This window comes from Colobus angolensis, unplaced genomic scaffold (genome assembly GCF_000951035.1).
Source record: "Colobus angolensis palliatus isolate OR3802 unplaced genomic scaffold, Cang.pa_1.0 Scaffold281, whole genome shotgun sequence".
Taxonomy (NCBI): domain Eukaryota; kingdom Metazoa; phylum Chordata; class Mammalia; order Primates; family Cercopithecidae; genus Colobus; species Colobus angolensis.
The window spans coordinates 1,971,727-1,985,179 of NW_012116055.1; the positions used below are offsets into that span (position 1 = coordinate 1,971,727).

The following is a 13,453-nucleotide window of genomic DNA, read 5'->3' on the forward strand; positions in this document are numbered from 1 at the left end:
AGGTAGATCTTATAGAAGCACATGGAACATTTACAAACACTGGCAATACATTAAGCTACAAAGAAAATCTCCATAAATTCCAAAATACAGAAATGGTACAAAAATTCTCTGAACACAATGCAATAAAATTAGAATCTGTTGCCAAATAAAAAACACTTATGCAATAAGAATGCAAAAATAAATTAATATCAAGCACAAAGAAATCAAGATTCTAGAGAAATTAGAATCAAAAAAGTGGAGAGAAGAAACTATTATAAAAGCAGAATTCAATGAGTTATTGAGGAAAAACAGAACTAATAAACAGATGAGCTGAACTATTTTAAAAATAATAAAATAATAAACCAGTTATATAAACAAAGGGGAGATAACAGGCACATAAAACCTAAGTTCTTCCTAGCTACTTGGGAGACTGACGTGGAGGGTCACCGGATCCCAGGAGTCTAACACTATAGTAGACTATGACTGTGCCTGTGATTAGCTACTGCACTCAAACTTGGGCAGCAAAATGAGAACAATGTGTCTCTAAAATTAAATAAAAAGACTTAACAAGGAGGAAATGGCCATCAAAAGCAAGGATATTACAAAATTCACAAGAGATTTTGTGCACAATTGCATGCACATATATTTTAAATTCTAGAGTATGTGCATAACTTTCTAGATAAATAAAATATACACAAGCTCATTGCAGACAGAGTTTAAACAGAATAATTTTCATAGAAGAAATAGAAAAATGTGACAAAAAACCTCTCTCCTGCGTGAAAGCACCAGGCCCAGAGAGCTTCACATGCATATTCACAAATTTATTAAAAGATTTTATTATTCAAATGTTACTTAAACTATTAGAAGGCATTGAAAAATAAATAAAACTTCCAAAAATTTTATATAATAGATATAACTATGATACTAAAAGCTGAAAAGGTTAAATACAAAAAAGAAAACTGTTGATTAACCTCACTTCTAAAGAACAAAGTAAACATTTGAACTATCATTTAATTAGAAAGAATCCAAAAGTATATTAAAACTATAAGAATTATGGTTTACATTATGTATAAAATTACAAAACATTATTCAACATCAGTAGGTCTATTGACAGATCTTATGTTAACTGATATAATAGAAAAATCTCATGATCATCTTACTAGACCTGAAAGGGAATTTGACATTAAAATCCATTCCTTAATGTACTCAATAAAATAGAAACAGATATAGAAACGTGGATTTTTTTTACATGATAAAATATAACCCCCAAAATTCTACATCATACTTTATAGAAATTATTAGATGTCTACATCTAATTCCAAGAAAAAGGTGACTTACATTACTGCTACTACTTTACATGTTTTCAAAGTGTTTGCCAATGAAATTAGGCAAACGAAAACTATTAGAGTCATAAAACTTGAAAAGAAACAGAGTGAATTTGTACTTATTTTATTAGGGAGAAAGAGATGACCCAGACTACTGGATTTATTTTTCCCTTTGACAACATGGATATGAGTATTAATAACATTTGGTGTTATCAATACTGAGGTACCAATATCATGGTGCACCGAATGATCTGAAAGGGATAGAGGATAAGAGAATATCATGTTTAGGCATGCACTCTCCTGTCATAGCAACCTTGACCTTTATCCATCATTGTGCCTAATTTGCATAATTGCGTGGCTTTCTTGTCGCTATCAAGTGGACTTTGTTCACTTTGTAGCATTTAGTTTAAATGCATATCATTTATGTATTTTAGAATTGCCAGTTTACTCATGGATACTGAGACATATTGGAAGACCGGTTATATTCTTGGACATTTCTTGAACATATTTGTTCTCATTTTCTATATATCTTATATTTCCAATTTTCCCTGCCCTGTAATGAAACTGACTCTTTTCATTCTATGTAGAGATTTGATCATGAAGAGAAACACTGTAGGCAAGTAAAAACATCCTAGTAAAGTGCTTAAATCATTTTTAAAAGAGGTAGAGTTCACCATGTGGCCTTTCCTTTCTGTTTCCTGCATGTCTTTGTTTCATTGTATGTGAAATTATCCTCAGTCTCATACTGACATTGTTTATGTGGGTTGAATAAAAATAATATTGACATTATGAAATGGAAAGCTCTATGTAAATGAGATGCATTATTTTTACAAAAGAATATTTTGGAAAAATTGGAACATAACCACTTAAGGGGTGGAACATAGCAGCTGTTGAATAGCACACTTAGAAAACTACAATTTGGATGACAGTGCCAGGATCTGCTGTCTAGTTTTATTTTTCAAAATGAAATTACTGGGAGAATGTAGCTCTGCAGCAAAGTACAATTATCTTAATATGAAAAGGCCAGAGAACAAGGGTTAATAACCTCATCTCTTTCAGGGTGTTGGTTTTAATTTGATACCAAAAAATGAGCTGATTTATATATTACCAAAATGGAACACAGATTAATAATACTTGAGTTTTCAGTGACCAAATCCTCCTCCTTATTCTTGGAGCCCACGGTTATATTGTTGTCTCTATCTTACTATAGGGAGAACCTAAAGCATTTATACTATCAGACGAAGACTGATCAGATTATCAAAGCCCCTAATCTTGTAAAAATTAGTTGACAAATATCATAAACTTCAGAAAAACAGCAAATATATAATGTAAGTGGGTGATTGTCATTATCTCTTTTTCTAACCTAGATAAATTTATGTAGCATTGGGTAGAAATTGTCTGTCTTTGTTCCACTCCCCAATATCAATTCCATCCATGTTAAGATACAGAAGAGATCAAGCGGAAATCAACTTTGAGATGTAAACTAGATAAATTCTACTAGAAATAAACTTTATTAGAAAGCAGGTCTGATTGAGTTGAATGCTTAATATTTATAGGTACAATATCTTTAATTGTATTACCTATGGAATAATTGTTAATATTGTTCAATTACAGCCTTAACCTGGTACCATGGTTCTCTTTTTTATAGCAAATTGATCATTTTTCTACATAACACAATCAAGCATCCATTTAAAAAATATATCTTGTACAATTACATGATTTATTGGACAGGAAAGCAATTATTAATGTCATTTGAATATGTTATTTTACTTTAGAACAATGATGTGAATATGAGTCTCATATATCTTCCAAGTTTGAAAAAAAAGCTATCTATCTGTGTATAATACATTATTCTCTAGGTCATACATATATATATATTAAAATAAATATTTTTATTTGAATCAGGTAGTTGCACTACCTGACTCTCATGGTTACACGTGCCATGTACCTATCATGTAATTCCTAGTCCCCTTTCCTGCCATAGCCAACCTTGAGGCCCAGGCTGATTGGATTGTAGGATAACCTGGTCGTGCCCATGTCAGCCTAATTGCAGAGTGGCCACAGCAAACAAAGCTCCTGAAACTGATGTTTCATGTGTAGTGTGAACAAGAAATTGAGCTTTTTAAGTCAAACTCACTGAAAGTGGGGTTGTTGTTAACCACTGCAAATTAGTCCATAGTTGCTCTTTACACTTCAGGGATAGTAATGAAAGTGAACCTATGTAAACATAAGTTAAAATGTAAGAGAAGACATAGTCAGAATTGTAAACACATAAAATAACTATTTTATGTAACAAAGAGAACATAATGACTCTTTTAATAGTTAATATAATTAATGGTCAATCTGTTTTACCAGAAAAAAATAATAAATATCTAAATGACCTTTGTAATAAACAGAAATCTCCTGAGATTCAAATTAGGTAATTCATTTTAATCTACTTGGAAAAATTTACAAGAGAATTTTGTAAGGATTTTTATTGCCCATCTTACTAAATACATATGTGCCAAGGAAACAGAAGGATCATTAAAATTTTGAAGACACCAATAAATTTAGCACAGTTCTAGTCATGAACAGGATGGAGCAAGGGTTGAAATATTGGGCACTTTTAGATTCTTTGTTTCATATATCTGAAACGCATTTATTTTAATAGGATATATCTGTTTTTCTATATGCAAGAAAGAATAAAGGCTAAAACAAAAGGATTCCATAGAAATATTATTCAAAATTTATTTTTACGTAACCAGAATTTTAACTCACGTTTTGCTATCCACAGCAAAAGGTTGAAAGAAAAGACTTGGAACCAACCCAAATGCCCATCCGTTATAGACTGGATGAAGAAAGTGTGGCAAATATATACCATGGAATACTATGTAGCCATACAAAAGGATGAGTTTGTGTCCTTTGTAGGGACATGGATGCAGCTGGAAACCGTCATTCTCAGCAAACTATCACAGGAACAGAAAACCAAACACCGCATGTTCTCACTCATAAGTGGGAGTTGAACAATGAGAGCACATGGGCACAGGGTGGGGAACATCACACACCAGGGCCTGTTGGGGGATGGGGGCTAGGGGAGGGATAATATTAGGAGAAATACTTAATGCGGTTGATGGGATAATGGGTGCAGTAAACCACCGTGGCACGTGTATATCTATGTACCAAACCTGCACATTCTGCACATGTATCCCAGAACTTAAAGTATAATAATAAAAAAAAGAACTGAAACTACAAAAAGAAAAAAAGAAAATCCTAGATGCTTTTAAATCCAGGATGTAGAGATTAAAAGTTTAATGTAATTAGCCTTCAAATTACTGATATTCTAATCAACGAAGACCCAGCTTTGTACTCCCATTTTCTAATGAAAAGTCATCCAATAGTTTCAGCATATTTAGGAATGAAGTATTTTCTGTGATATGAATAAATTCATCCTATCCCAGATGATACATACAATTGAGATTAATAAGACAATCTGTAAGAAGAATATCTTGGATTTCTTTATTTTTATAAGCACAATTCCCTTATTACAAAAATGTCACAAATAATTAGCACACTGTCAAAGTCCAATCAGGAGATAATCCTCATGGCCCTGGCAGGTCTTAAGCAGTATGAATACTTAGTTTGATACTCGAATGGTGTTCTTCCTTAAGCAAAATCTATGAAACTATCAGAAGTCTGGAAAGATATTAAAAAAAGGAATAATGACATGACAAGTGTGTCTGTACACTGCGCTTGGTAATCTGCAGCACTTCTGAAATAGGAACAACACAGTTTCCAGCATGAACCTGACAGTTCCCATATGCCCAGAAATTTTGGCTACTTACTTCTTATCCCAAAGACACCCCGTGTGGGGCACTAGAAAAAAAAAAAAAAGGTTACAATTGTTATCTTATTTTAATAGTACTTCATTTGACATTCTCTTTACATAAATTATACCATTAAGTAAGAAGAGAGTCGGATTTATTGTAAAACTAATGCAACTGGTGTTTCTTTAAGCTCTTGGGCCTCTGTGAGTGCTGGAGTTTATTGAATGTTTTGGGTAGAGATCAGAAGCCAGATTGCAATTATTTGGCTAAACAAACCTCACAACACAGGTACCTAGATTACCAAGGCTACTATATATTTTTTTCGTTCTGAAAATATGTTCACTTTCATATCTCATTGTGTATTTGTTCTATATCATTCTTTTTCTCAAATGGAGCTCTCCAACTTTCGTAAGATTTTGATCTCCTCAAACCTAAATCCTTATCCCAGGGGGGAAAAATGAGATTAAAGATCTCTGCTAAACCCATCACTAATTTATAACATAGAGCCTTTGTACGACTTATCTATTGCCATTTTAATGCTAATAACCCTCAAAACTCAGTGACATAGAACAATGAGCATTTGTTTAGCTCGGGTCTGTAGGGGAGTGATTTCATCTAGGCTCACTCACAAGCCTAGAGTCACTGTCAGGAATCTGAGCTAGGACGCCTTTAGCTTTGATGACTGGGGTGACTTGGCTCATTCCATATGTTTCTCATCCTCTAGTGGGCTATACTGGGAATGTCCTCACAGTAATGGCACAGGGAAAGGGTAAGCAGAGGAAACACACACTAACTTGTTCAAGTATCTCTGTATCCCATCCACTAACACCTCATTGACCAAATCAAATCATGTGGATGGTATAACAGAATCAAGGGGGCAAAAATGACTTGTTGTAACTTTGGAAATTGTTAATTAGGATATATATTCAGTCCTTACCTTTTAAAGATACATATTGAGATATTTGCTGCTGAAATTACATGAGGTCTTGAATTTGCTTCAAAATATTATAAGGAAAGGGAAATGGATGGGATGAGATGAAGCAAGACTGATAATGAGTTGATAAATTGTATGGCTGGGAAATGAGTACACCATGTTCATTGTACTATTCTCTTGACTTTTGGACACATTTTGGGGAGGCTTTATCAGTCATTTATTTCATTAAGAATATAGGGGCTATTTTTAGCAATAATGTACTCTTTTACTTATAATTATAATATATGATGTCTAGAGAAATTTGGAGAATATATATTAGCTGATAAAATATTATTTAATTGTATTTTTAAAAGAACATATGTCTTATCCAATACATATCTTCAAGGATGTGTTTATTTCTGGTTAATTTCAACATGAGTTTGTGTATTAACAGTGATTTACTGAGTAACATCTGTGCACCATGCCCAGTTCTAGGCTCTGGCCATAGAGAATGAAACAGATGAATGGGGTTTCTCATCTTGAGGTTTTCATGGTTGTATTAGTCTTCTATCGCTGCTGTAACACAGTTCCACAATATTGATGGCTCAACCAGTACAAAAACAATCTCTTGTATTTCTTAAGTCGGAAGTCCAATATGGCAAATTCAATCCAGGTGTTGGCAGGCCTGCATGTCTTTCTGAAAGCTCTAGGGGAGAATCAGTTTCCTTGCATTTTCTATGCTCTAGAGATCACCCACATTCCTTGACTTGTGATTCCTTTCTTCCGTCTTCAAAGCCAGCAATGTTGCACCCGTCTGTGATTTTCTTCCATAACCACATGTCTGTCTGAATGACTACAGTCACGAAAGTTTCTCTACTTGTAAGGATTCCTGTGATTAGATTAGGCATACCAGCTGCAATCTAGGATAATCGCTCCATCTCAAGGTCCTTAAATTTGACCACATCTAGAACCACATCCCTTTAGCCATGTCAGGTAAAGTGTTTCAGGCTCAGATTTCAGAATGTTGACATCTTTGGAAGGCCATTTTTCTGCCTATCACAATAGGTAAATGCTGCGAAGAAGCAAATTAATTAATTAAATAATTAAGCAAACACTGACACTTTCAGACACTGATATATACTATAAAAATCTGTAAAAGAGTGATACAATAGTCAATGATTTGCAACTTGTGTGTAAGAGAAGGCCTCACTAAGGAAGGGATGTTTAAACTGAGACTTCTGACAAATAGAGATCACCTTGCAAAGTGATGTAGGCAGATAATTCCCAGTAAAGGCAAAGCTAATGTAAATGTCCAAGGTGGGAGAATAGAAAGAAGGCAAATGGGCTAGGCCCTAGAGAGCTAAGGGGAAAGTAGCATTTCATGAGGTTGGAGAGTTAGTAAGGGTCCAGATTTATTGGCTTATTTATTGTCTGATTTACCCTGTTGTAGGTTCTGAACTTTGTACAAATTGCCAAGGAAAGCTAAGTAGAGAAAGGAAATAATCTGATTTATATTTAAAAGTAATATCTGGCTGCTTTGTGGGTAATAAACTGTAGCTTTCTGTTTTCCATAGCACCTATCATGACCTTGGCTGTTAAGTCCTAAATTAGTAATTTAATGAAAATTCCTTTGTTACTTAGCAAAGTACTTTTTGTAAATTAATATGTTTAAGTTTTGAAAATAATCCAGTATGAGATTTTGGAATTGATACTGAAAAGCTAAGTAAAATTGGATGAACTTAGTTATTTGTTTTAAATAAGAACTACATTCTTCCTTCAGTAGAGATAATTCTGATATTTGGCATTTACCTCAGAGATTCAAGTAGGAATGTGAACTATGTATTTACATATATTTTTAACAAATCCTAGTGTATGGGATATGTCATCATATTTTTAAAGCTAAAGAAAATCATACACTATGCTATTGTTTCAAAACTAGTGCTATTGTTTAAATTTATGGGGATATGGTAACAATTTTACAAGGTTTATTTTGTATCTATAGATTAAAATTCATAGAAATGGCAGGAGCTGGATGAAAGAAACAATATCTTATCAGTAATATATACTATTTTGATGAATGGGAGAGGATGATCCATGTTTATGGCATACACTGTGCTAAACAGATAAACTGTGGAGATTTCTGTTGTAATATATTCTGCTTAAAGGATCAGCCTGTAGGCCAGGCATAGAGGCTCATGCCTGTAATCCTAGCACTTTGGGAAGCTGAGTTGGGCAAATCACAAGGTCAGGAGTTCGAGACCAGCCTTGCTAACATGGTGAAACCCCGTCTCTACTAAAAATACAAAAAAGTAGCTGGGCATGGTGGCAGGTGCCTGTAATCCCAGCTACTTGAGATACTGAGGCAGAAGGATTGCTTGAACCTGGGAGGTGGAGGTTGCAGTGAGCCAAGATCGTGCCACTCCACTCCAGCCCAGGCGACAGTGCAAAACTCCGTCTCAAAAAAACAAAAACAAACAAACAAAAAACACACACACACAAAAATCAGCCTGTAAGCAGTTATGTAATTAGGGATAGTGTAAGTGGTAAAAAATTTGCACACATTAGAAGATAGTAGATAGAGAGAAACCAAAATACCAAAGTTGACTACAGAAGATATGTATTAACCTCCACCCCTGCCCCACTCATCCTATCAGAACCAAGGTACCAAGTTCACTTTTTGGCAATAAAAGATTCTAAAATATATTCTCTTACATATGGCTTCAATATATATCCATCTGTCTGGGTTCCGTGATACACATATATATCCAGCCTAGCACTCTGGTGAGTTTTGGAAACTTGATAATATCAAATTAAAATTTAGGATTTACATTTTGAGAAATAAAATTATGATCGAATTTTTAAAAATTGTATTTTTATTTGCAAGACCAATAATTTTAACAAATTATTGTATAATTATATAAAGATAAGTTCACAAAATTCATGATAATTTTGAAGTTATATGCTTTAATACGATGTGAAACCGATTTTTATTTCTATTGAAGCCATCGAGACATGTCTGCATGTATGTGTATGTGTGTGTGTGTAAAAGGTTACAGTATAACTTCATAACCACACACTCCTAAGAAAGGACATTTTTGATATAATATTTGTCAATAATTTAAAACAAACATAACCTAATTTTAAATACAAATCCCTGTTTTCTTTGGGCACCAGGACTGTTTCTGATGCAGTTCATGTTTACTGTGCTAACAGTTTTGGCATTTCCAGTTTCCTTCAATAATCCACATTCAAAATAATAGCTAATTCATTGGAAATAGACATTCTTTCTAAATACTCCTGTAAAATTAAAATAATTAACCTATCATTATGGAAGAGTATTTTTCTATACAATTTGAACAGAATCTATTATTGCATCAGCTTTCTACAAATAAAGATATAACAGAAACTAAAGCATTTTCTTTCACCCTCTACCCCAATGAATGAGTAAGAAGTGACACTCAACAAAGTGCTTTGTTTTCTACTTCCTTTTTAATATCCTCTTGCTTTTCTGAAGACCAAGAAAAAGTAATAGAGCAATTAATCATATGATATTCCTCTCCTGACAGCACTGGCCTCTTACTATATTTATCACTGTGCTACTAAGCCTCTTTCTGGGACATCCTACAGCTTGTCATAGCTTTCCCAGTAACTCTACATGCTATCAATTATTTAGCGCAAGCAGCATTATGCATCCCTTCAAGGATGATTATTTAGGAAGAGAAATCAATGAACAGAAAGTCCATTAAAACTCATGTAGTAATGAAAGATAACAGGACGATTATAATCTGCCCTGTACCTTGCACAAAAAGAGTTATCAAAAACCAGTTAGAGTTAACTTGCACTGGTAACATAATATTTATTTATTTATTATTTTTATTTTTTTTGAGATGGAGTTTTGCTTTTGTTGCCCAGGTTGGAGTGCAATCGCCTGGTCTCAGTTAGCTGCAACCTCTGCCTCCTGGGCTCAAAGTGATTCTCCTTCCTCAGCCTCCTGAGTAGCTGGGATTACAGGCGTGCACCACCATGCCTGGCTATTTTCTGTATTTTCAGTAGAGACGAGGTTTCACCATGTTGATCAGGCTGGTCTCGAACTCCTGACCTCAAGTGATCCACCCGCCTTGGCCTCCCAAAGTGCTGGGATTACAGGCATAAGCCATCGTGCCCGGCCTATATTTTTTAATAGTAGAGCATTATCACCTGAAGTCTCCAACTTGCTCATAGATTCTTTAGAGGGGATACAAATTTGTTTTCCGGTAAGAGAAATTTTAAACTTTCAGATTTTGACAGACCACGAGAGCAACAAAATCACAGCTTATTGGTCATTTTTCTGGGCATGAGTTTCAATGGCTGAAATACTCTGATAGGTCTTTTGGAGGTGGCCCGTTCTCTTATAAGTCGGGAGATTCCAGAAAGAATTAATATCTGGATGAAATTAATATTTGCTAGACAATCTCATAGTCATTCAGGTGCATCTCAATCTCAAGTTACTTCTCAATGTATTGCAAAGGCACAATGAGACAGACCTTAGGTTCTCTAAGAAGGCAGTTTTCTTCCAGAGGTCACTGGGTAATACTTCAAGTCCTTTTAAGTGCTTGCATCCAGAACATTATTTCAAAAAGCAGCCTCTAAAATGTTATTATTGCTTCTTTCCACCGCTGAATGAAAGGTATCCATTCTGACGAGTGCATTGATTGTGAGATTTATAGCATGACACTTTGCCGACAATTCACCTTGCTCTGAATATTCCCAGGCAATGGAGCGGAAGAGGAGTACTGAGTCATTTCTGACTAGGCAGAAGGCATATTTCATAACAGAGACTTAGCATTCTTGAGATTCCCATGGCTACTTATGTTCTTCATCCTTCATTTTACATAAACCTGAAAACCATCAAGATGGTTGGCTTCATTCAGCAGTATCTCCCTTAAAGGAGAAAGACTAGACTTTTGACTTATAAAACCATTACAAAATAATAAATATTCATATTTATATTCTAGAATGGCAGGGATCAGATGGGTTTTGAAATCACTTATAAGAATGTGAAATTATAAATGCCAGGATATAATATGTGTGAGTACACAATGGCTTTAGAATTTACTGTCTGAACCAAATAATGATATCTCTAATATAGTTATTTTTAATGTTTGTTTTCACGGTAACTGTGATACTGTTTACAGTTCCCTGGGATGCCTAAATGGATTTAAACACACGAGTACTTGCAATATGATAAGGAAAAGGATAATGAGCAGTTTATATCCTCAGAGTTTCACATATAAGGATACCATGTCTTTCTGATAATAAAGCTTTGCTTATCTCTATGTTGATATATTTGGTAAAAATACAGAAATATTAAATTTTCTGGTCATGTTGCATCAAAAGGCATAATTTCAATTCAGTATTTGTGTTTCTATTACCCTTTCATTAATTTCATTTTATTTTTCTCCATATTAAGTAATAAACCATATTTAAATATAGTAATAGCAAAGAAAAAGATAAAGTCATGTGCATGTTCCCAGGTCAGTCTCTACAGTGAAGCTATCTTGTTTTCTCTTTTCTTAGAAACCTCAGGCATAAAAGACAATGGGACTAAGAAATGTGTTGATTAAAAAAATATAGGAAGTGACAGCAGGAACACAGTACTACCTTAATTACCGAAGCCATTTCTAACTTTGGGTGTCAGCTAACATTTATTCTGCCTAGGTGGTGTTCTGATTTATATGAGTGTTTGAAAGATACAATGTCTTTCCTAGAGGATTTTATTAGAATCTAATGATTCAACCTGAATGCAGAAAACATAAAAGTGTGTGTGTTCAGGAAAGGCAGCAGCCGGAGGTCAGCTGTGAGGAGACACACTGAGTGAGACAGATGAGTCCAGGCCTGAGGACCTCAACCCATCCACATTCCTCTTCCACTGTTAGTTTTATATTTTCTTCATAAAAGCAAGATTTTTTTTTTCTCAAAAAGACACCTGTGCTTTTCATGTCTGCATTCTGATAAGGAAAATAGTCAAGAGAAATCATCAAAGTTTTAAAGAATGACCACTAATTGAATTACTTTAGACAATTAAAATGCAACTGTTCTTTGCATCCAAATGAGTCTTACCATTCAATTTTTCAAATAAAGTAAAAAAAAGGAGTAATTTTTGCTCACAAAGGGAGTGATGGTTTAGTAACTTTAGTATTGGGAAATTCAAATTAGCTTTATGCTGCATAGTCCTTGAAACAAAACCTGGAAAGAATTCTATTAGATTTCTACTATCCCAGTAGAAAGCAGAAGGAGCAATACTAGATGAAAACACAGGGGAAAAACTATACAACATTGATCTGGGAAATGATTTGTTTTAGATTTGGCAAGAGCATGGGCAACAAAAGCAAAAATAGACAAATTGTATTATGTCTAAATAAAAAGCTTTTGCAAAACAAAGGAAACAACACAGTGAATATACAACTTACAGTATGGGAGACAATGTTTGCAAGCTGTAGATCTGTTAGAGATTAATATCCAAATTATATAAGGAATTCAAACAATTCTAGAGAAAAGAAACAAATAATCCAATTTAAAACTGGTCAAAGTTTCTGAATATACATTTCTCAAAAGAAGACATACAAATGGACAGCAGATACAGGAAAAATGCTCAACATCACTAATAATTAGTGAAATGCAAATTAAAATCACAATGATATAATACATCATGTCTTTCAGAAATGCTATTGTAAAAAGAACGAAACATAACAAGGGTTGGTGAAGATGTGGAGAAAAGGTAACCCTTGTACATTGTTGGTGGATAGATGTTTGTATAGTCATTTATGAAAAACTGTATGGTGGTCCCTCAAAAAAACAAAAGTAGAATTACCATATGATTTGGCAATCTCACTTCTGGGTATTTACCCAAAAGATTTACAATGAAGGCCGGGCGCGGTGGCTCACGCCTGTAATCCCAGCACTTTGAGAGGCCAAGACGGGTGGAACACAAGGTCAGGAGTTCAAGACCAGCCTGGCCGAGATGGTGAAACCCCCATGTCTGCTAAAAATACAAAAAAAATTAGCTGGGCGTGGTGGCACGTGCCTGTAATCCCAGCTACTCCAGAGGCTGAGGCAGAGAATTGCTTAAACCTGGAGGGGCAGAGGTTGCGGTGAGCTGAGATCGCGCCACTGTACTCCAGCCTGGGCAACAGACTGAGAATCCATCTCAAAAAAAGAAAAGATTTACAATCAATATGTTGAAGAGATGCCTACACTCCAGCATTCCTTGCAGCAATAATCACAATAGCAAAATTATGGAACCAACCTAAGTGTCCATCAACAGATGAATGGACAAAGAGAAAATGGTATATATTCACAATGCAATACCACACCGCCTTACAAAAGAAATATGTTCTCTCACTTTTAACAAAATGAATGGAATTGAAGAAAATTATGCTATGTGATATACACTG

General features: G+C 34.5%; 1 long non-coding RNA gene across 1 annotated transcript; it reads left to right on the forward strand.

Moving 5' to 3' along the window:
* Positions 1-5,744: 5,744 nt before the first annotated feature.
* LOC105516448 lies at positions 5,745-12,166 on the forward strand. Its single transcript, XR_001002489.1, has 2 exons — positions 5,745-5,876; positions 11,577-12,166. It is a non-coding gene; the product is annotated as an uncharacterized LOC105516448 (long non-coding RNA).
* The last annotated feature ends 1,287 nt before the right edge of the window (positions 12,167-13,453 follow it).